Source organism: Rattus norvegicus, chromosome 9 (genome assembly GCF_036323735.1).
Source record: "Rattus norvegicus strain BN/NHsdMcwi chromosome 9, GRCr8, whole genome shotgun sequence".
Lineage (NCBI taxonomy): Eukaryota > Metazoa > Chordata > Mammalia > Rodentia > Muridae > Rattus > Rattus norvegicus.
In genome coordinates, this window is record NC_086027.1 from 92,549,687 (window position 1) to 92,573,143 (window position 23,457).

Below are 23,457 nucleotides of genomic sequence, written 5' to 3' on the forward strand. Positions count from 1 at the left end.
AGAACATAGTTGCTATGTCACTCAGTAATTCATGTGGAGCACACAGAATTAGCCTCCATCAGCTTTTCAGCCTGTGCTTCAAGAAAGGTAGACAATTAAAAAGAACGCCTCACTCCATGGGCTTTCTGAGACTGGAAGTCACAGCCTGGCCATCAGACACCATCTGCTGCTTTCAACCACACCTGGTTCCCTGACATCAATCTGAAGAGAGTGGTCCCTAGAGGCAGAAGGTTCATTATGGGACAGCATGGTGCCTCCCAATTTATAGACGGTAATCATCATTGAAGTTGCTATGAAAATGTTTACCAAGCATGTCTTTCTGTTACAGGAAAAAAGAAAGAAAGACCCGATAAGAGCACCCAATAAGAGCGCTTAACCAGTCATTAATTCAGATTTCAGAAATGGTAAAACTCACTCACTTTCACTATTTAAAATCCTATTGTATTTTGGAATAGATTTAAATGTATAGGAAATTGAGGAAATGGTATGGAGAGATTCTCTCTTGTAAGTTTCTTCAGTACATCTCAAGTAATAACCCAATAATAGTATTCTGTCATTAGCTTTTTAAAATGCCCTTGTATCATCCTTTTCTTTTTGCATTCCAGGCCCTTGCTCAGGTCCTCTAAGGTTGTTTCCATGTGGCTCTTCCTAATAATCATTGTTCCGAATGGCTGACTGTTTTGATAGTTTTGTGTCAAAATGGTTGTTAAGTGGCATTGCATGATAACTGCCTCATGGTTAGACTGGGCTCTTGGATTTCAGAGGTAGAAGCCAAGGAAGTGAAATTACATCTTCATGGCATTGTGCTAAGAGGGCAGACTAGTACAATACTTACTTTGACCTCCAGCAGAGATATTAGGGGAGTTTTCCATAGTAAAGTTAGATGTTTTTTTTTTCTACAGTTCTACATTGTATCTTCATGAAAGAAGTCACAGTGTGCAATCCACACAGAAGTAGATACAGGTTCCAAGTTTTTAAGAGTACACATCTATGGCATATGGTAAATTTTTCTTCAGAGAGGATTCATTTGTTGTTGTTAATAATCTATATCATTCAGCTAACATTTATTAGAAATAATTTATGACATTAACGTTGACTCAAATAACACCAAAAGCTATCATTTCTACATCAAATTATTTGATTTACTGCTTCGTCAAAGGCATCTTCCTTTGGAGGTGAATTACCTAAGTCCAATGAGCATTTTTGGGGGTGCCTTCCTGGAGGTCCCCTTCTTTTTTTTCCCATTTAGTTTGAAACCAGTGAGAGGCACTTTAGAGTGCTGAAGGTTGTTTTCTGCTTGTGTGGCTTTTATTTTTCTGTGGTTGACTATAAATTGTTTTATTACTCCGCAGCTTGACTTAAATCAAAAGTTGATTATTCATAATTACGTTATATGCTTGCTCACTCTCTTCAGTCTAAAAGATCTATGTGGACCTGTGAACAGCATGTGGCCCCTTAGGGGTTCCACTGTCCTCACCTACAAGATGAGATTAATCACTATAATGTACGAAGCTGGTGTAAGGATTCATATAAGTAGTTTTTATGAGCTGACTGACACATATTACTAAATAGCATAATCTGTTATAAAACAATATATTTTAAGGCTTATTTTTACCTTTATTTGTGTATACTCTTATAATATCTGTCAGTATGGCTTATGCCTTGTGTTTGGTGTGCCAAGGAGGCCAGAAGAGGGTTTCATATCCCTTTGAGCAGTTGTGAGCCAATCATATGGTTGCTAAGAATCAAACTTGGGTTCTCTGAGAGAGCAAGGAAGTACTCCTAACTACTGAGCCACATTTCAAACCCTAAAACTAGTTTTAAAAAATGATGTTCTTTATATTGAAATTCAGGGAACATATAAACAGCTATGCAAAAAGATACTTGGAATCCAAACATCTAAGAAAGTGAAGAAGGACTATCATAAATTTAAATCAAACCTAGGCTACAATGTGAGTTCTAGGCTAGCCTAGGCTAAAGAGTAAGAATGAGCCTCTTTCTCAAACATCTATTTTGATGTTATGCTTTCAATGAATGCCTTAGTGTTGTGGTGTACCAAGCCTTATGTTTACTGAGAACATGAAAAAGGAACAAGGGACTTCCCCAAGGATTGTCAAAACCTGTGGAAGTCACATTCACATTTAAGGTTGTCCATCACCATGGATCTAGAACAATTATCTTGAAGTTTTAATGATACTTGTATGACTATAATTTTACTGTTTCTTATTGTTTTGTGTATTTTAAATAAAATTACATCGAACACATACACATGGACACACAAACACACACACACACACATGCACACACACACATGCGCGCGCGCGCGCGCCCTTTGAGATAGAATCTTATGTATTTCAGGGTGGCCTTAAACTTGCCATGGAACCAACATGACCTTGACCCTCCAATTCTTTTTTCCTTTACCTCCCAAGGATTACAGGCATCTGCCAGAGCAGTTTAGTGTAGTGCTGGGAATTGAACCTGGGGTTCTCTATGTGCCAGGCAAGCACTCTGCCAACCGAGCTAATACACAGTAGTCCCTAAGTATGGTTCTAGGTATTGCACCCAATCATTTCTATAAAATCAAAGACAAAATTTAACATCATTCTTTATCAAATGAATAGAGACAAACTCTTCTTATCATGAATAAATAAATGATAAGTTGATTAAGGGCTAAAGCAAACTCTTCTGTTTCCCTAAGCAGAGGAATCCGACAGAGAATTTATTATGATGTCTAGGTGCTTTGAAATATGAGTCAGAAGGGCAGGTACTGGTAGAAGCCCCGTGTGAGCTCTTTTCAGTGTGAACTCAAACCAGCATTTCCCCGGGCCTTTCATCAGAGCTTCAAAGTCCAACAAGTCAGTATCACATCCTAATAATTCTTGATAAAAGTGCCAGTGCTCAGCCTTGGACTCAGAATGAAGCAAAGAACTCTTGTCATCTTTTTAATGCTGAAAAGCTATGAAGCAAGAGCAGGCACCCCGTGGGAAGCAGTCATGAATAGATACTTATTTCTTTTCCCTTTAACCCAAAGCTGGTGAGGTGTTCGGGCCTCTAGCTTTCCTCTCTTTCACTGTCTTAAACACAGGGTACCTGCTACCTCACTTTTCACACTCAGGATAAAAGAATGCCATGCTGACACAGCCTGCTACAAGAGTTGTCAAGAGCAGTTAAAGGTGAAAATCCAGGGCCTTTTATCTACAAGCATTAAAGATTTCAAGATGGCAGCCACAGAGCCTTAAAGCAAGGGCCATTCCTTCTGAGGGCATGACCCCGTATAGGTATATAGTCACAAGTCTTTGAGCAGCTCAGCAGGGCGAATCTGCCAAAGCATTCGACCGATAGAATGTTATATCTGCCCGACTTTCTCTTCTGAGAAGTAGTTAGAACTGGTAGAGATCTACTCATCCTACAAGAATCGGTGCTGGGTAAAAAAAGGCAAGTGAACTATCCTGTAGCCAGTGTCCTCCTGGTATAGAGCAATGATACAGGGAAACAAGGGGAAAGACATACTCAGGAATGCAGTTTGGACAAAGAGAGGTAAAGTGAAGTTTGCCATTGACTTTGCTGTTCTTTGCAAGAGGGGGAAAGTTGAGACAGAAAGGAAACTAGGTCAAAGTGGCGTCTATACACAAAGAAAAAAATTCTTTAAATCCGTACAAATTCTCCAAGATCTACAGGTTCACAAACTTAACCACTGAGCCATCACTCCAACCCTAGAACCACATTCTTTTTTTTAAATTTTTATTTAATGTCTTTTTTACAGTCTGGATTTTTATCTCCCTTCTGGTCCACCCTCTGACTTCCATATTCCATACATCCTCCCTCCTGTCTTCACAAGGATATCCCCCCTCCCCCCTGTCTCCCCCAGACCTCCCCTCTTCCTTTGGCCTCCAGTCTCTTAAGGGTTAGGTGCATATTCTCTGATTGAGAGTGTATGCTGCCTGGTTGGTGGCCCCTCCTCAGCTTCTTCCAGTTTCTCCCTAATTCAACCACAGGGGTCAACAGCTTCTGTCTATTGGTTGGGTATAAATATCTGCATCTGATTCTTTTAGCTGCTTGTTTGGTCTTTTGGAAGGCAGTCATGATAGGGCCCTTTTTGTGAGCACACCATAGCTTCAAGTAACAATGTCAGGCCTTGGGGCCTCCCGTTGAGCTGAATCCCAATTTGGGCCTATTGCTGGACCTCCTTTTCCTCAGGTTCTTCTCCATTTCTGACCCTGTAGTTCCTTTGGACAAGAATAATTATGGGTCAGAGTTTTTGACTGTGGGATGGCAAACCCATCCCTCACTTGATGCCCTGTCTTTCTGCTGGAGGTGGACTCTACAAGTTCCCTCTCCTCACTGTAGGTCATTTCATCTAAGGTCCCTTCCTTTGAGTCCTGAGAGACTCTCACCTGCCAGGTCTCTGATACATTCTGGAGGGTCCCCCCCACTTCCCACATCCCAACCCTCACCTCCCAACTCCCACCTCCCACCTTCCAAGGCTACCTGTTTCCATTCGTTATAATGGCCCTCAGGGCTTCAGTCCTGTTCCTCCCATTCAATACAGTCCCTGCTCATCCCTGATCATGTTCCCCTCTTCCACTTCCTGTCCTGTTTCCCAACCAGGTCCCTCCCTTTCTCCCCATTCTGTGATGTGATTGTTTTCTTCCCAGAACCACGTTCTTAATGAGCATGGTTGTATAAGGAGACAAGGTCATGCAGAACTCTTATATAATAATCAAACAGCTCCTCCATGTGAGAGCCTAGAACCAGGAGGCAAGTCTACGCCTAAATAGAAGGCCACCTAGCTGTCACCCAGGCAGATACACTCTAGTGTCAAGAAAAGGCTGAGAGGCAGCCTGCCCAGAGCCTTTCACAAAATAATGGTGGTGATGATGATGGTGGTGGTGATTATGATGGTGGTGGTGGTGATAATGATGGTGGTGGTGGTGATGATGATGATGGTGGGGGGTGATAATGATGGTGGTGGTGATAATGATGGTGGTGGTGGTGGTGAGGAGGTAGAGGAGGAGGAGGAAGAGGAAGAGGGAGGAGGATGGGGTGCAGCAGATGGAATAGCAGGAATCTCAGAAACTTTCTTTCCTGTATGTAGCTCCTTTTACCCAGTTCTCTGAAAGCACCATGAGCAGTGCTGGGGAGGACAGTTACATCTTTAACAAAGGACCCTTAGAGAGAACATCACTCTGTATACCCTTAGAACAACAGAATCTGACACGATTCCAGAGAGAGTGACATTGCCCATCCATCAAGTCTCTACAGGGTCCGAGTACCACACAGGCAGAGACCAGGTATCACTTCACTCATCTCCCTCTTGTTCCCCAAGAGACTATGGTAGCCTTTCTCTGACAGCATCAGGCATCCCCAGTGGTGTGACAAAGTTTGAGAAGTCGGATCGTGTCACACTGCCATCTTTTTTTATCCTCAGCCTGGTTACTTTTGAAAAATACTGTTCAATATTACATATCCAGAGTAATTTTGAGGAGGAAATTTTGTTACAAATATGAAAGAGCATTCTGAGAAATGAAAGAACAAAATATTCTACCTAGTGGGTGAAGAGATACAAGAACATACCCTCAGTGGGCTGCTTGTGTACATGGTATCTGTGTAAAGGCACATATAACTTTATAAAATAATTATTTATTTTCTGCATATTTATTTATATAAGTATAATTCATGGCTGTATAAATACATATGTATACATATCTATATACTTTTGAAGCACATACTAGAAGTACACCAATCTAGTCTTAATTTTATTACTTCTTAAACTTAACCAATGATCAGGCTAAAATGTAAAACCGGATCCAAGGGTCAACTCCCTGAAAATTGTGACTTACTTACCACATTCTTGGGGCTCATGTGGTCAGACCTTGAAGGACTAGTGGATGTCAACATTCTTTGGGTTCCTATTTTTCAGCATGTTAATGCTTGTAGCTCTGCTGGTCAATATCTTTGTGCATAAATGTCTGGACCAGGTTTCAGCATCCTCTTTGTTGATGATACAGAGTCTTGTTGCATCAGTTGGCAAATGGAGTCTTTCTGATGCACTCCATGGTGTGGATCATGGCCAGTTAGTATCAATATTAAAGATGAACATACTATAAATTCACAGTCATGACACAATTGAGTCCCTCTGAAACAAAATTTGGGAATAGAATAAAGGAAACTGAAAAAGCTGTTCAAATGCTAAAGACTTTAGGTCGGAAACTAAAGAGGTCCTGTAGGTAGCGAGTGTTATAACTCAGTTTTCTGGAGTAGCTATCAGAAACTATGCAATCCCCAAGGATTGGTAGTGTAGGGGGCTGATTCATCTTTGGTGTGGGCATTTGGGAGTTACTAAATATGCACATATGAAAGAAGAATAGTTAGCATAAAGAATACACTGTAAAGGTGCCGTAATTGGCAGAATATCTGGAGCAGCCGCAACCTGCCAGGGGAAGAGCGGCTATTAGTTTGAAAGATTGTTAATATGGTTATCATTCCATTCTCATTAGATGCACTTTTAAAGCATAACTGGCTTGACCGGCCTTTACAACAAGGCTATTATGTTTGGAATTGGAAATGTCCCCCAGAGACTCATGCTTTGGACACTTTGTTCACAGTTTGCAGTGCTGTGGAACCTCTGGGAGGAAGTGAGTCACTTGAAGCCTTCATAGTCTCATATTTAGCTCTGGTTCCATTTTAGCCCTCTGGGCTTGCTGGGACACTGTCATATGGAGAAGTCACTGCATGCTCTTGCCACCACAGATTGTAGTCTTCATTTACACACTCTGCCATGCTGGGCTATGTCCTTCTCAAATCATGTCCCCCAAGTAACTCTTTCCTCCCATAAATTACCTTGGTCACATCTTTTGTCGCATGAATGAGAATAATAAATATTGGTATTTATGAGTCTACAGAGGCTAGGCCAGTTATTAAATTTAGGAACATCCAAAGCCACGGTTCTCCCTTTGAAAGGATATTTTATCCACTTTGCAGTTTTCCAAAGCTGAACAGCCTTTCATCAAAAATAGCTGAGCATTCATCCTGAAATTCTAAGAGGAAATTGTCACCTCCTGTTGTGTTTTCTACTATTGCTGCCATTGATTTGTTTGTGAGTCACGATATTAAAAAAGGACTAATTATTCTACAGAAGGATCTGGGGATGCATATGTCTACTGGGTTCTAAGTGGAACTGAGTCAGAGGAGGTAAAGAGGAAGGAGAAAGCATTTCACATGAAGAAACAAACTGTTCCTGACAATCCTCCATTACCTGCTGCAGTTCTTCTTCCTCTAACCCAAGTTGGCCAGTGTGTTTGAATGTTTTAGTGACCCAAATATTCCTGACCTTATTTCCATCATATAGCACATCCAGGTTATTAGGTATTCTGGAGTCCTAATCTGTGCACTTACATCAGAGGACTTGCCAATCACATTTGACAAAGAAAGACTGTGTGTTTTTATAGCAGCAAGGGGTACATAAAGACGATTTTAGAGCCTTTAATGGTCAATATTCATTGTCAGCTTCACTGGAGTTGAGGTCACCTAGGAGAATCAGCTCGTTTTGTGTATGTGAAAGCATTTCCAGTGAGATTTAACTGAGGAGAGAAGGCCTATTTGGAACAGGGATGGCAGTGCCCCAAGGGTTGGGCTACTAGACTGAATAAAATCACTGTTCTCATGTCTTGGCCTCATTGCTACCACAGGATGAGCCACTCGCACTGCCATGGCTTCCTCATCACGACGGACTGCCTTCCTCTGAATTCCATGCTCTTCTTCCCTTATGTGGCTTCCAGGCAGGTATTTGGGTTACAGTGGTGAGACAAACAGTATACATGCTGCTGTGATCAGCCCAGGCTGCCAGGAGAAAACAGACTGGTTGGCTCAAACAGCAAACATGGATATTCACAGTTCTGGGGCTGGAGGAACAAGATTAGAGTGAGTTTCTTCATGAATGCTTTCCTCCCGATATACAGTAGCAACTAAGCAAGCCTCTTCCCATATAGGCAATAGCTCTATTAATGAATCCATTACTGAGGTCTACATGCATAGCCCAATTACCTGTCCTAACGGCACTGTCTGCTAACACTATCCCATTGGAGCTTAAAGCTTTAGCAGAAGAATTTCGGAGCCCTAGAAACAACCATTCTATTGCATAGTGGGACCAATTTGAAAGACTAGCTTTCAAGCGCCATTGCCCTCTAGACTGAAGGTTCTCTTTGGACTAGAAGGAGATAACAAGATTTAAGAAGCTCATGAAATTTACAAATGCCATCGGGGGGGGGGGGGGCTGTTGTCTTCCAGTTGTGTAGAACGAAGCTTTCATTTGTCCATTTTGGGCTGTGTAGCTGCCTGAATTACCCATGGTCCTCTAAGTAACTTTTCACACATATTCTTGCAGTGGACTCAAATGCATTTTTTTGATACTTTAAACCCAATGTATAAGTCACAGGCCATTACCCAAACTGTATGTGACACATATGGGAGAAGGATATTCTAAATTTTATATACTTTAAAAGGTATAAAAGTCTTAGCATTTTGTATGGTATATTTTAGCTAAGAAAACAATCAACCTGATAGTTCAGATTGTGTTTGGAGTCGTTGTTTATGAGATAATAAGGGATACCAGGGAGAACCACCTAAAGCAGTGCTTCTTAACCTTCCTAATGCTGTGACCCTTTAAATACAGTTCCTCATGTTGTGGTGACCCCAACCACACAGTTACTTTCGTTGCTACTTCATAACTGTAATGTTGCTACTGTTATGAATCATAAAGCTAATATCTGATATTTCTTAGGTGACTCATGTGAAAGGGTCATTCAACTCCCAAAGGGGTCACAACCCACATGTTGAGAACTGCTGACCTCAATTCATGTCACCCTGATATCATTGTTAATTGATACAGGTATCTATGAGGTATTTATTACAGGATGAAAAAGCCAAGAGGCAGATGAACATATGATACAGTTTGCAAACCTTTGTGAACTAAGTATGTGCCGGGGTTTTAGTAAGGATGTTTAAGAGTAATAAGGAATGTGTGGGTGTTTTTCTCTCTCTAAACTTAAAATAGAAAAAACTAAAATGGGGTGATTTGGTTTTGACTGAAGTAAATAATAACTAATAAACCTTCTCTGATGCAAAATATACTAATACTTTATAGCACATATGATGTTTATTCAAGAAAACCTCAGTCATAGCACCCACTAAGCAGCTATCTATCAGAGAGTCTGAGAAGGTAAGCCTTCTATAGCATACAAAAGGAGTTGGATGCTATTTTCACAAAGTCACAGCTACCTGAGGCCTGAGGAGAGGAAAATGGTTCTTTTCACAGAAATAGAGTTGGCATTAGTCAGCTTATGCCCACATGTGGAGTGAAGATAGAATTATATTGAAGACAGATGTGACCACTGACCTTGCAGTGAACAAACTCGAGGAGCTGGATGGAAGCGGGCGGGGAAGTGTGTGGGAGCTGTTCAAGACACAGTTGACAGAGATTAGCTTCCCTGAAGCACTGTACAGGTCCATGCATATTTGTCCTAGGAATTATCATTCAATTCCTTTAATAGAACCATGTAGAGCAATATTAATAAGAGATGAGACCAAGTGCTGCTAACAAAGCCACTTACCTTGACAAAGCCTTGTTGTCTTCATTGAAGGAGTAAGTTTTCTGTGTTCTAGGAAAACATGGATAGGATAGTCATGTTAGGCTCAGGCTTAATGTCCAACTTCTTGACCCCTTTCTATTGCTAAACAAAAGTTATTCTATATGGAAGGCTTTATTTAATGACTTCAGCAATTAGTGTCAAGACTCTGGGCAATAGGAGGAAGAATGTACTCAACTCTAAGCACAAAAACAAATGGAACCCCACAGCTAAATAGTAAGTGAGAGCAAGAATAATGGCATTTTGGATAGAAAACCACTAAGGGGAAACATCAAGGGCAAAACAGATTCCTGCTAAGTTCACATCAACATTGGAAGAAAGAAAACATCAGGGCTATCCCCTCTATACTGGCATGGCTGACCTTTTGCTAAACATGGATCCTACAAGAGCTGATACTAAAGCTGAGCATTAAAGATATGGCTAAAAAGAGGATTCAGGAGACTGATTGTAGCAATATTTATTATATATAAATCCCAATGACAGGTTTCTGCTACCCACACCAATGTTTAGCATTTCTGAATGAAAACACATAATAGAGCCTTTACATTTTGATATACCTTAAGGCTCAATAAATACCTCAATGGCTGGGCCACTTCCTAACCTCTACCTCCCGCCAATAATTGTGTTATTACTAAATTCTATATTTTATTTTGTCTGCTCTGGACCCAGTCAGGTAGCCCTTTTGGGCCACACCTCCACCCCTGCTCCTTTACATGGTTACCATGCCTCTCTGTCCTGCACTCTCCTCAGGCATGGCAGATCTCTTCCTCCTTCTTACTCTCCTGACATAGTGGATCTCCTTCTCCTCTCCCCCTCTGTCCCAAGCCCAGGAATCTTGAAAGTCCTGCCTCTGTCCTATCCAGTCACTGGCTGTCAACATCTTTATTTACCAATCAGAACCAACTGGGGACACGGTGCCTCAATGTCTTATGTGCTGACACTGGTGTAATCAGTTTTGGGGTAATGTATTTAGCATTCATAATACCAGTAGTTATACTGACTCACTGACTCCTGGAGAATTTTTGACACACATGAGGATATGCTGCCGGTCTCACAATGCCGAGTTAGCAGGTGCCATCTATGAGTATAGCCTAGAAACCATTGAGTCCTATTTCCTCATGAGTAGATTCTGCCATCAGACGTGTCTCCTGAGGCCTCATTCATGTTCGTTAAGGTCACTCTACACTGCAGAAATCCTACTAAATTATATAACAGAGATTCCCTCACAGTGCAGGGAGATGCAAATGTTACTGTTGTCTACTTACAATTTTTAACTTCTCGTCACAGTGGAACAGGGCATGGTACAAGCAATTTCCTGCTCTATAGTGAGGATTTTGGAATTTTGCTTCCTTTTAAAAAACACACAGAAATGTTATAAGAATGTGTTTTTATTTTAATCCCAGATGTGGGATATGGTGCTTTTTCAGATTGTCCAGAGCAGCTGACTTTGGTTTGCCTCATGCTCTGGCACGGGGGTGATTTTGCCAGCTGCAGATAGTTTCTATGGTCGTGTGACATTTGGGATTCCAGGGACTTTACAGAAGGTAAATAAAGGCTAGAGCCTCAAGAGCCAGTGCTTGTGGTTGTTAGTGGTTCTGGGGTAGGAGTGGGGGTTGCTGGTGGGTTGAAGGTGGGATGTTGGTTGGTTGTCCGTCATTGTTCACCACAATTAGTTAAATAATTGTACCCAAGAAGAACAAAAAGAAATTAAATATCCCAATGGTGAATATCAAACTGGCTCTGAGGAACTTGACACCCTTAATCAACAGGAAGTAGTCTAAAGATAATGTTGCCCCTTTCTGACCTCTGACTTTATTTAGGATCTCTTTCCCTTTCATCTTTATCCCCTTTTTTCTCTCCTATCTAGTGTAAGGGCCTTGGAAGGGTGGAAGAAAAGTGGTGGAGAAGGGTAGAAAAGAAGGATCCGCAACATAGCCAAAGACAACATCACCAACCCATTTCTTAGCTCTTTGCTTTGTCTTGGGTTCCCAATATGAAACAACTATTATCTGTCCATCTACCCCAGTTAGCACCTGGATATATTTTAGCAGATTCCAGAGCATGGAAATTAAGTCAGGTTTAATAATTAAGATGCTTTCTACAAACAACAGAAAGCAGCAGACAAGTTATCTTAAGCAATAATGAAATTGCTTATGATATCTAGAATAAGGAGGGGTGTCTGTCTCTCCAGCATACTCTCAAGATTTTCAGAATTATGTGGTAGCTGCATTTCTCCTCCCTGTAACCAAAACACCAAACAGAAGGAACCTATGCCAGAAAGCATTTTGGCTGAGGAACTCAGACGATTCAGTCTGAGTTATTTAGCTTTACCCACTTCAGAGGAACAGAATAACTGTTGGATATGTGTGGCTGAGAACAGCTCTTATTTCATGGAAGTCACAAAGAGGAAAGTAAAAGTTCTGCTGGCTTCTCTTTTTCCACTTTTAATTCTGTCCAGCCTCCCTGGGTGTTGACCACATGAAGGCAGGGTCTCCTCCATTTAATCCTTTCTGGAAAGACCACACTGAAAGAGGGAGATTGGTCCCCTCCCTCAGCAAAGTTATAAGTCTAGTCAAGTTGACATATGATATATAAAAAATAAGGTATTTCTCCTGTGTTTTTCACTTAATATTTATATCACCCAGATCTCCTCATGGTTTCAAAACATATTGAAGTGTTTCCATGTAAGATATGTGATTCTATTCCCACTGAACATAGAGACATCAGAATGTGTGATCTATCCAAAGACTATAAGCTACACTCATTGTCATTGTTAGGATGTTGTGACAGTGAGTGACAATCTACTTCTAACTGGAGCAAGGGACTAGGCAGATGTATGATTATCTTTAAGGTTCTGTTGTGAGGGATGAAATAAGGGACTCCAAAATAATCACAATAGAGAGCACCCTGGCCTCTCAAACTCTGCTCCAGAATTAAAAGGTTGAAACCATGTATTAAAAGCTACGGTTTTAAAGAATCTCTTGCTATGGATGCTAGTACAAATTCTTTTAAAGAAAAACAATTCATAGAAAAACTTTAAAAGCCAATAGAAAAGTAGAGAAGTACAGACTCTGATGTGACTGACCGTTTGCAGTCATAAGAATTTTGGTAAGGGGATTGAAGAGATTCCCCATGCAAGCATGAGAACCTGTTTTATTCCAAGCACCCACAGAAGAATAATTCCAGTGTGCTTGGGTTCTTGTATTCTCAATGCTGCGGATGCAGAGAAAGAAGAATCCCCAAGGTTTGCTAACTATGCAGTCTATCTCCATCAGTAGACTCCAGGTTCATTGAGAAACAATCTTGAAAAGTATGGTGGAAAGCAATAAAGATACAAGCTATGAACCTCTGGGCTACACAAACATATGTGCATCTCTATATGTGTACCTCCCATTTATATGTAAACACTCCCTCCTCCTTACCTCCACACATATCCGCAGTTCTACATTCTCTGGGAATTACCTACATGAGCAGACAGCACTATCACTTCCTAAACCCTTCCATTCCTTCTCCAGGTATCACTTTCTTGATGCTAAATTAACATCTCTCTCTCTCTCTCTCTCTCTCTCTCTCTTACATACACACACACACACACACACACATCACACACACACATCACACGTGCATACATATGCACAGGTGCACATACAAACACATATACATGCACAGTATGTGTGCAGAGTATGATCCATTTTCATGACTGTTAACTCACTACAAACTTGGTATGCACTATGCCTAGACAATAAAAAAGAAACAGCAACAACAACAACAACAAAAAAACAACAAAAACACAAAGACAAACAGTCCTAGGTGACTCCTGAGAAGGTCTTCCAGAAAAAGTAGTTTTGTCGTTGTCTTTTCTATTCTCTTTCACAACAATTCAGGTCAGTTTCAAATAAATGGCTACTTTGTCAATATTTATTTACTGACCAAAGACATAGATATGTATATACAACCCAAATTTTATATTTGGTGGCTTGGAGTAATTAATCACAGGACAGTTATACCCTGGAACATTGTGACAACTATATAAGATCTATTTTCTAAGATCCTTCACTCATACAAATTTGAGAGCTGAAAAAGAAAAGTAAAAAAAATGAAATATGACATTGTCTGTGGAAATAAAGATAGAGTTAAATGATGCTCAATGATGTCCAAGGAAAAGTACATCTTTCTGCTTGATGAGAAACTGATAGAATAGGGCTTTGATTGAAACTGTCAGATTTATCATTTGGCAAAATGTATCAAGCATCTTAAAACTGTTTGTACCTTTTTGACTCAGTAATTTGAATTCTGGGATCTATCCTCAGGAAATAAGTCCAATTTTAAGCAGCCATATGCCTTGGCTATATCCATCACAGTGTTTGTTATCATACTCCAAAATTACAAACAACAAAATGTTCAGCCACAAACAACTTCAGTTAAATAAAATTATGACTGACTATATCAACTAACCTATACTCATTGAAATTATAATAAAAATATTAGTAATCAGAATGTTTACCTTGTTCTAAGAAATACAAAATGTTCAATAAAATTTAAATGCAGAATTTGATTACATCCATATAAACTATTTAGAGATCAGCAGATTCAGTTCCTGGCATGAGTTATCCTCTTCAATTGCATGAGTACCTCCACGTGCACTCATAGACCAAGAAACAGAGCAACATTCCATGTCTCTTGCTCTACTGACAAGGGCGTCTATCTACTGACAAGGGCATCGATCATCTCAGGTTAAGATCCTACCTTGTTATCCCATTTAGTATCTGCTTATGGTTTTATCATTGACAAAACCAATGAACCCAATGCTTCCCCTATGAACCAGAAGAGGATGCTAAGTGGTTCATAGCAGTGTTTATGTACCATACAGAGCACTGACTCTTAACAACCCTCATCCCTATAGGATATCACTCTAACAGGGTAGGTGTTGTGATCCAGATTGTTTTAGTTATCCTTCATAACACCTGGAACACATTTAAAATACACCCACATCTACAGAAAGATCAAAAGAGCAGAGCATTTTCCTTACAAAGGAGGAAAATGTTCACATCCTGGGAAGCAAGAGGAACTGTACATTTCATTGCTGTTTCCTAAATTTTAACTTTGTATTTCCAGTTTACATATTCCCTTTGTAATTCTTTTTGTTATAAACCCACTCCCTGTTGTTGTGAATTATTACCTTAGACCCTCATACAAATAGGTTTTGCCCCATTCACTCACACTTAATACGGCAAAAGGTTTCAGAAGTTATACTTCCCCAGACTTCCATTCACGAGAGATCTGACAATGCTGAGATGTTGCTGTTAACTTATGATGCCAGAGAAAAGTGCAATTATGTCAAAATCTTAGAACCTAATAAGATAATGCAGTAAAATCTTTGAGCAGAATAGTGTTCAGAAGAAGAATCCGTAGTGAGTAAATATCCAGGCCAAAAAAGAGAAAGCTTTGGCACTTCATACTACATATAACTTTAAATTAAATTATACGTGGATTTTATATAATTATAGGCCTAAAATATGATGTACTTAATAAAAACAATAATATCTTTGTCACTCTGACTTGGGTGAAGATTCCTTTTCATGTAAAAAGGAAATAAAATAATCATGTAGACCTTGCAAGGAAAGATGGTAAAGTAAGAATTGGCTTTAGGGACAAATGTCACTTCTACTCTGTAAGACCAATGACAACAGTTGGCTTCTGCTCAACTCAGTCAGGTAGGTTGTTTGAACTTTCTGGACAGGGTCACACACACAAAGGACAAGGGTTATTTTGGCAAAGAAAATATGATTTTCGCCTTCTGAAGGTCTCCATCTGCACCCAGAGCTAAGCTGTCCCACAGCCCTTGGGACCCAAAACCTGCCCAGAGAGAACGGGTCTCCAAGGATTGTTCTTGCACCTAAGCCCACAGGTAAGACCCCACTTTCACCCCACTAACTGTCCAAAGAGTGACCTACCAGGAGTACACAGGACACAGGAACCATGGAGCAGCCTGGGACAGGACCCCTCTGGTCTCTATCTGCACCTAGAGCTAAGGCTATCTGTTCTACAGCACTCTGGACCCAAAATTTCTCTCTATTTAGTTTGTTTCCATAATCAGTCCATTGATGAGAGTGGGGTGTTGAAGACGGACTATTATTGTGCATGGTACAATATATGTATTGAACTTTAGTAAAGTTTCTCTTATGAATCTGGGTACCATTGCATTTGGAGCATAGATGTTCAGAAGTGAGAGTTCATCTTAGTAGATTTTTTCTTTGATGAGTATGAAGTGTTCTTCCTTAATCTTTTTTGATAAGTTTTGACTAAAAGTCTATTTTATTCGATATTAGAATGGCTACTCTGGCCCAGCTCTGAGTGCCTCCAAAAAAAAAAACTGGAGAGAGCCTACACTAACAGCTTGATGCACAACTGAAAGATCTAGAACAAAAAGAAACAAATACACCCAAGAGGGGTAGATGGCAGGAAATAATAAAACTCAGAGCTGAAATCAACCAAATAGAAACAAAAGAACTATACAGAGAATCAACAAAATCAACAGTTCTTTGGTTCTTTGAGAAAATCAACAAGATAAATAAAACCTTAGCCATACTAAACATAGGGCACAGAGACAGAGCCCAAATTAACAAAATCAGAAATGAGAAGGGAGGCATAATAACAGAATCTGAGGAAATTAAAAAAATTATCAGATCCTATTGCAAAAGCCTATACTCAACCGAACTGGAAAACCTGTAGGAAATGGACAATTTTCTAGACAAATACCTTGTAACAACGTTAAATCAGTATCAGATAAACCATCTAAATAGTCCCATAACCCCCAAAGAAATAGGAGCAGTCATTAAAAGTCTCCCAACAACAACAACAACAACAACAACAACAACAACAACAAGCCCAGGACCACATGGGTTTAAGGCAGAATTCTATCAGACCTTCAAAGAAGACCTAATACCAATACTATTCTAACTATTCCGCAAAATAGAAACAGAAGGAACACTATCTGATTAATTCTATGAAACCACAATTACACTTGTACCTAAACCATACAAATTCCCAACAAAGAAAGAGAACTTCAGACCAAGTTCCCTCATGAATATCAATGCAAAAATACTCAATAAAATTCACACAAATTGAATCGAAGAACACATCAAAACGATCATTCACCATGATCAAGTAGGCGTCATCCCAGCAATGCATAGATGGTTCAATATATGGAAATCCATCAACATAATCCACTATATAAAGAAACTCAAATGAAAAACAGAATACATGATCATTTCATTAGATTCTGAGAAAACATTTGAAAAAATTCAACACTCCTTCATAATAAAAGTCTTGGAAAGATCAGGAATTCAAGGCTCATACATAAATATAGTAAAAGCAATTTACATCAAACCAATAGCCAATATCAAACTAAATGGAGAGAAACTTGAAGCAATCCCATTAAAATCAGGGACTAAACAAGGTTGCCCACTTTCTCACTACCTATTCAATATAGTACTTGAAGTCCAAGCCAGAGCAATCAGACAACAAAAGGAGGTCAAAGGGACACAGATTGGAAAGGAAGAACTCTAAATATTATTATTTGCAGATGATATGATAGTATACTTAAGTAACCCCAAAAATTCCACCAGAGAAATCCTAAGATTGATAAACAACTTCAGCAAAGTAGCTGGATGTAAAATTAACTTAAACAAATCAGTAGCCTTCCTCTACTCAAAGGATAAACAGGCTGTGAAAGAAATTAGGGAAATGACACCCTTCCCAATAGTCACAAATAATATAAAATACCTTGGTGTGACTCTAACCAAGGAAGTAAAAGATCTATATGACAAGAACTTCAAGTCTCTGAACAAAGAAATTGCAGAAGATCTCAGAAGATGGAAATATTTCCCATGCTCATGGATTAGCAGGATTAATATAGTAAAAATGGCCATCTTGCCAAAAGCAATTTACAGATTCAATGCAAACCCCATCAAAATTCAAACTCAATTCTTCATAGATTAGAAAGAGCAATTTGCAAATTCATTTGGAATAAGAAAAAACCCAGGATATCGAAAACTCTCCTCAACAATAAAAGAACTTCTGGGGAAAATCACCATCCCTGACCTCAAACTGTATTACAGAGCAATAGTTATTAAAAAAAAACAAACAAACAAAGAAACAAAAAAAAAACCCTGCATGGTATTGGCAGAGAGATAGGCAGGTAGATCAATGTAATAGAATTGAAGACCCAGAAATAAACCCACACACCTATGGTCACTTGATCTTTGATCTTTGACAAAGGAGCTAAAACCATCTAATGGAAAATATGACAGCATTTTCAACAAATGGTGCTGGTTCAAATGGAGGTCAGCATGTAAAAGAATGCAAATCACCAGTTCTTTTTTTTATTTTTTTTTATTTTTTTTTATTATCTTGAGTATTTCTTATATACATTTCAAGTGTTATTCCCTTTCCCGGTTTCCGGACAGACATCACCCTCCCCCCTCCCCTTCCTTGTGGGTGTTCCCCTCCCAAACCTCCCCCCATTGCCACCCTCCCCGCATAGTCTAGTTCACTGGGGGTTCAGTCTTAGCAGGACCCAGGGCTTCCCCTTCCACTGGTGCTCTTACTAGGATATTCATTGCTACCTATGGGGACAGAGTCCAGGGTCAGTCCATGTATAGTCTTTAGGTAGTGGCTTAGTCCCTGGAAGCTCTGGTTGCTTGACATTGTTGTACTTTTGGGGTCTCGAGCACCTTCAAGCTCTTCCAGTTCTTTCTCTGATTCCTTCAACGGGGGACCTATTCTCAGTTCAGTGGTTTGCTGCTGGCATTCGCCTCTGTATTTGCTGTATTCTGGCTGTGTCTCTCAGGAGCGATCTACATCCGGCTCCTGTCGGTCTGCACTTCTTTGCTTCATCCATCTTGTCTAATTGGGTGGCTGTATATGTATGGGCCACCTGTGGGGCAGGCTCTGAATGGGTGTTCCTTCAGTCTCTGTTTTAATCTTTGCCTCTCCCTTCCCTGCCAAGGGTATTCTTTTTCCTCATTTAAAGAAGGAGTGAAGCATTCACATTTTGATCATCCGTCTTGAGTTTCCTTTGTTCTAGGGATCTAGGGTAATTCAAGCATTTGGGCTAATAGCCACTTATCAATGAGTGCATACCATGTATGTCTTTCTGTGAGTGGGTTAGCTCACTCAGGATGATATTTTCCAGTTCCAACCATTTGCCTACGAATTTCATAAACTCGTTGTTTTTGATAGCTGAGTAATATTCCATTGTGTAGATGTACCACATTTTCTGTATCCATTCCTCTGTTGAAGGGCATCTGGGTTCTTTCCAGTTTCTGGCTATTATAAATAAGGCTGCGATGAACATAGTGGAGCACGTGTCTCTTTTATATGTTGAGGCATCTTTTGGGTATATGCCCAAGAGAGGTATGGCTGGATCCTCAGGCAGTTCAATGTCCAATTTTCTGAGGAACCTCCAGACTGATTTCCAGAATGGTTTTACCAGTCTGCAATCCCACCAACAATGGAGGAGTGTTCCTCTTTCTCCACATCCTCGCCAGCATCTGCTGTCACCTGAGTTTTTGATCTTAGCCATTCTCACTGGTGTGAGGTGAAATCTCAGGGTTGTTTTGATTTGCATTTCCCTTATGACTAAAGATGTTGAACATTTCTTTAGGTGTTTCTCAGCCATTCGGCATTCCTCAGCTGTGAATTCTTTGTTCAGCTCTGAACCCCATTTTTTAATAGGGTTATTTGTTTCCCTGCGGTCTAACTTCTTGAGTTCTTTGTATATTTTGGATATAAGGCCTCTATCTGTTATAGGATTGGTAAAGATCTTTTCCCAATCTGTTGGTTGTCGTTTTGTCCTAACCACAGTGTCCTTTGCCTTACAGAAGCTTTGCAGTTTTATGAGATCCCATTTGTCGATTCTTGATCTTAGAGCATAAGCCATTGGTGTTTTGTTCAGGAAATTTTTTCCAGTGCCCATGTGTTCCAGATGCTTCCCTAGTTTTTCTTCTATTAGTTTGAGTGTGTCTGGTTTGATGTGGAGGTCCTTGATCCACTTGGACTTAAGCTTTGTACAGGGAAATCACCAGTCTTATCTCCTTGTATAAAGCTCAAGTCTAAGTGGATCAAGGAACTCCACATAAAACCAGATACACTGAAACTAATAGAAGAGAAACTGAGGAATAGCCTCAAACACATAGGCATAGGGGAAATTTTCCTGAACAGAACACCAATGGCTTATGCTCTAAGATCAAGAATAGACAAGTTGGACCTCATAAAATTGCAATGTTCTGTACAGCAAAGGACACTGGCATTAGGACAAAATGGCAACCAACAAATTGGGAAAAGATCTTTGCCAATGCTACATCTGATAAAGGGCTAATATCTAATATATGCAAAGAACTCAAAAAGTTAGACTCCCAAGAACCAAATAATTCAATTAAAAACCGGAGTACAGAGCGAAAGAAAAGAATTCTCAAGTCAGGAATATTGAATGACTGTGAACCACCTAAAGAAATGTTCAACGTCCTTAGTCATCAGGAAAGTGCAAATCAAAACAACTCTGAGATACCAATCAGAATGGCTAAGATTAAAAATCAGGTGGCAGCAGATGTTGGTGAAGATGTGGAGAAAAAGGAACACTCCTCCATTGTTGGTGGGATTGCAAGCTGGTACAACCACTCTGGAAATCAGTCTGGTGGTTCCTCAGAAAACTGAACATAGACTTACTTGAGGACCCAGCTATACTACTCTTAGGCATATACCCAAAAAGTGCTCCAACAAAATCAAGGACACATGCTCTACTATGTTCACAGCAGCCTTTTTTCCAGGAGGCAGAAGCTGGAAAGAACCCAGATGTCCTTCAACAGAGGAATGGAAGATGTCCTTCAATAGACAATGTGGTACATTTACACAATGGAGTACTACTCAGCTACTAAAAACAACGAGTTCCTGAAATTCTTAAGCAAATGAATGGAACTAGAACATATCATCCTGAGTGAGGTAACCCAGTCATTCAAGAACATACATGGTATGTACTCACTGATAAGTGGATATTAGCTCCAAAGCTAGCAATACCCAAGAAACTATGAAGCTCACGAAGAAGGAAGACCAAAATGTCAATGCTTCAGTCCTTCTTAGAAGGGGGAACAAAATACTCACCAAGGAAATAGAGGGAGAAAGAGTGGAGCAAGTACTGAAAGGAAAGGTCATCCAGAGACTTCCCCATCTGGGCATGCATACCATATGTGCCCACTAAACCCAGTCACTATTGCTGGTGCCAAGAAATGTTTCCTGTCTCCTGAGAGGCACTTCTAGAGCCTGACTGATACAGATAAGGATGCTTACAGCTAACCATTAGACAGAGAACAGGGACCCCAATGGAGGAGTTAGAGAAAGAACTGAAGGACCTCAAGGACTTTTCATCCCCATAGGAAGAACAACAATATCAACCAACCATATCCCCCAAAACTTCCAGGGACTAAACCACGAACCAAAGAGTACACATGGGGGACCCATGGCTCCAGCCACAAACAAAACAGAGGATGGTGTGTTGTCTGGCATCAATAGGAGGAGAAGCCCTTGCTCCTGTGAAGGCTCTTTTCCCCAGTGTAAGGGAATGCCAGAGTGTTGAGGTGGAAGTGCATGGGTAGGAGGGGGAGCATCTTCATAGAAGCAGGAGAAGGGGAAAGGGGTGGGAGAGGGGGGGGAAGGGAATAATATTTGAAGTGTAAATACAAATAAAATACAATAAAAAGATATAAAAAATTAACAACAGAAAAAGAAACTATGATTTCCAAAGTGGGCATCCACCAAAGCAGTAAGGTAATAATGATACTGTTCTGTAGCTCCTGTGGGCTGCTTACCTGAAACAAGTTCTCCTGGGGACTAGAGCAAAGGAGATTGGAAGTCAAAATGGGTGCCCTTACTGATGAGATTGTCCTCAGTGAAAAATCTTAGGAAATTGGAAAGCAAGCTGTGAGGATTTTCAGAAAAATAAAAGGTATTTCAAGCCATTCTTTCAAGCTTAACACTGGAACCTAGAGATGATGGAATCTGAAAAGGTAAAAGTGTTATGTATATTTACTAAATCTGGAGACAATCTTTCCAGAACCCAGCCCTCCTCCACCCCAAACCCCTGAGCAGGAAAGGCAACACACAGGATAGCCTGGTCCTCAGTTTGTGTAGAACAGAGCAAATGTCAAGTCTCAAGATAACACACACTGTGTAGCATGCCTGTCCTTTTTTCTCAGGCTCACAACTTGTCAAATTTGCTTTCATTTAACCTAATTACCTTCTTGTAAAAACAGTGTGATGTATAAATAGGTGGCTACTAGAAGCCTTGGCTAATCTGCTCACTACTGTCTATTGTTTCCCACGGAGGACAGATCCTGGGCCTTGTCATTCTTCTCTCATAATTATGCCACCAGAATTGGTCGTGATAAAAAGCGACAATATTAAGCCTCATTGGAAATGGCTGTAAATTGATGAAGGGTGATCATCAGATCTCCCACTGGTTGATAAGTCAGTTGTTTGCTCACTCCACACTGAAGGAATTCTTTTTCTGTCCTCAAAATCAACCTTACTATTTCTTTACATGCATTGTGATTTGCATAATATAGAAAATTTGCTATGCCCAGTGATAAATAAAATGCTGCCTGGGGGGGAACAAGCAGCCACAGCAGTGGCTTTCCTGTCCCGGGGGAACTGAGTCGGGCACACTTCATCAGCACACTGCCTCTGGCTCCTGGGCTCAGGTGGAAGAATTACATCTGATAACACAGGCTCATTTTGATGGTCTCTCCCTTCACTGGCAAAACAGGTTCAGAAGTGGCTATTTCGAGGGCAACCTGGTCTCTGAATATTAAAAGGAAGGAAAGCAGTACAGGAAAATTTTCATTGGAAAACTTGAGCAGAGTGGACAGGTTAGTATAGGAAATATTTATCATTTTCTTTGTAATAACCCATGAGCGACATTTTGAAATCAAATAGGCTTTGTTTTTACAATTGAGTCCATATGACATATTACTAGTGATGAAAATTTTAACTACTCACTTGTCTCCCAAAAATAGATGTTATGTAGGAACTATAGAGTTCCTATATTTAGACTACATTTAGACAAAGGCTAAGTGTCGGTGATTAATGTATGCAGACCCTGGACGTCAATAAGCTGTTGATCTAAGAGTGTTTCTTTTAGCACATAAATCTTATGTTTCTCCATCTACTGGTGTGTCATGAATAGATGCCTAAGCATGAATCATATTGTATAAAACCATTTTCCTGCTACAAATTATGCTTTGCTTTTCCTTCTCCACCAATCAGAGATAGGCCTTCCATTCTTCAGCCACTCATTCCCCCTATAATTCCATCAGCCTTGCTCTTCCCTTGCTTACTCTCTCCTTTCAGCCACTCCAGGTTTGATGATGTCCTTTAAACATACCCAGTTTATTCTTGATTAATATGACCTTTGACCTTCTTTGGCTCCTATCCCAGGACTGTTTTTTTCCCATGATCTCCACAAACTGACTCACTTCCCAGAGCCCTCTGATCAAGTCCCACTCAGCAGTCCTTGTTATTTGAGTGTGCATGTGTGTGCATGTTATGGGCTGAATTCTGTGTCTCTTCAACACTCAAATGTTCAAACCCTAATCCCCCAAATTATGGCATTTGTAGATGAAGCTTTTATCAAGATAATTAGGTTTGGATGAGGTCATGGGAATAGAACCTTGATCAGTTGAAGTTAGTTCCCTTACAGGAAGGAAATCAGAAAGCTGTTTCTGCCTTGTGTCTTCCATAAGATGATATAGTGAAAAAG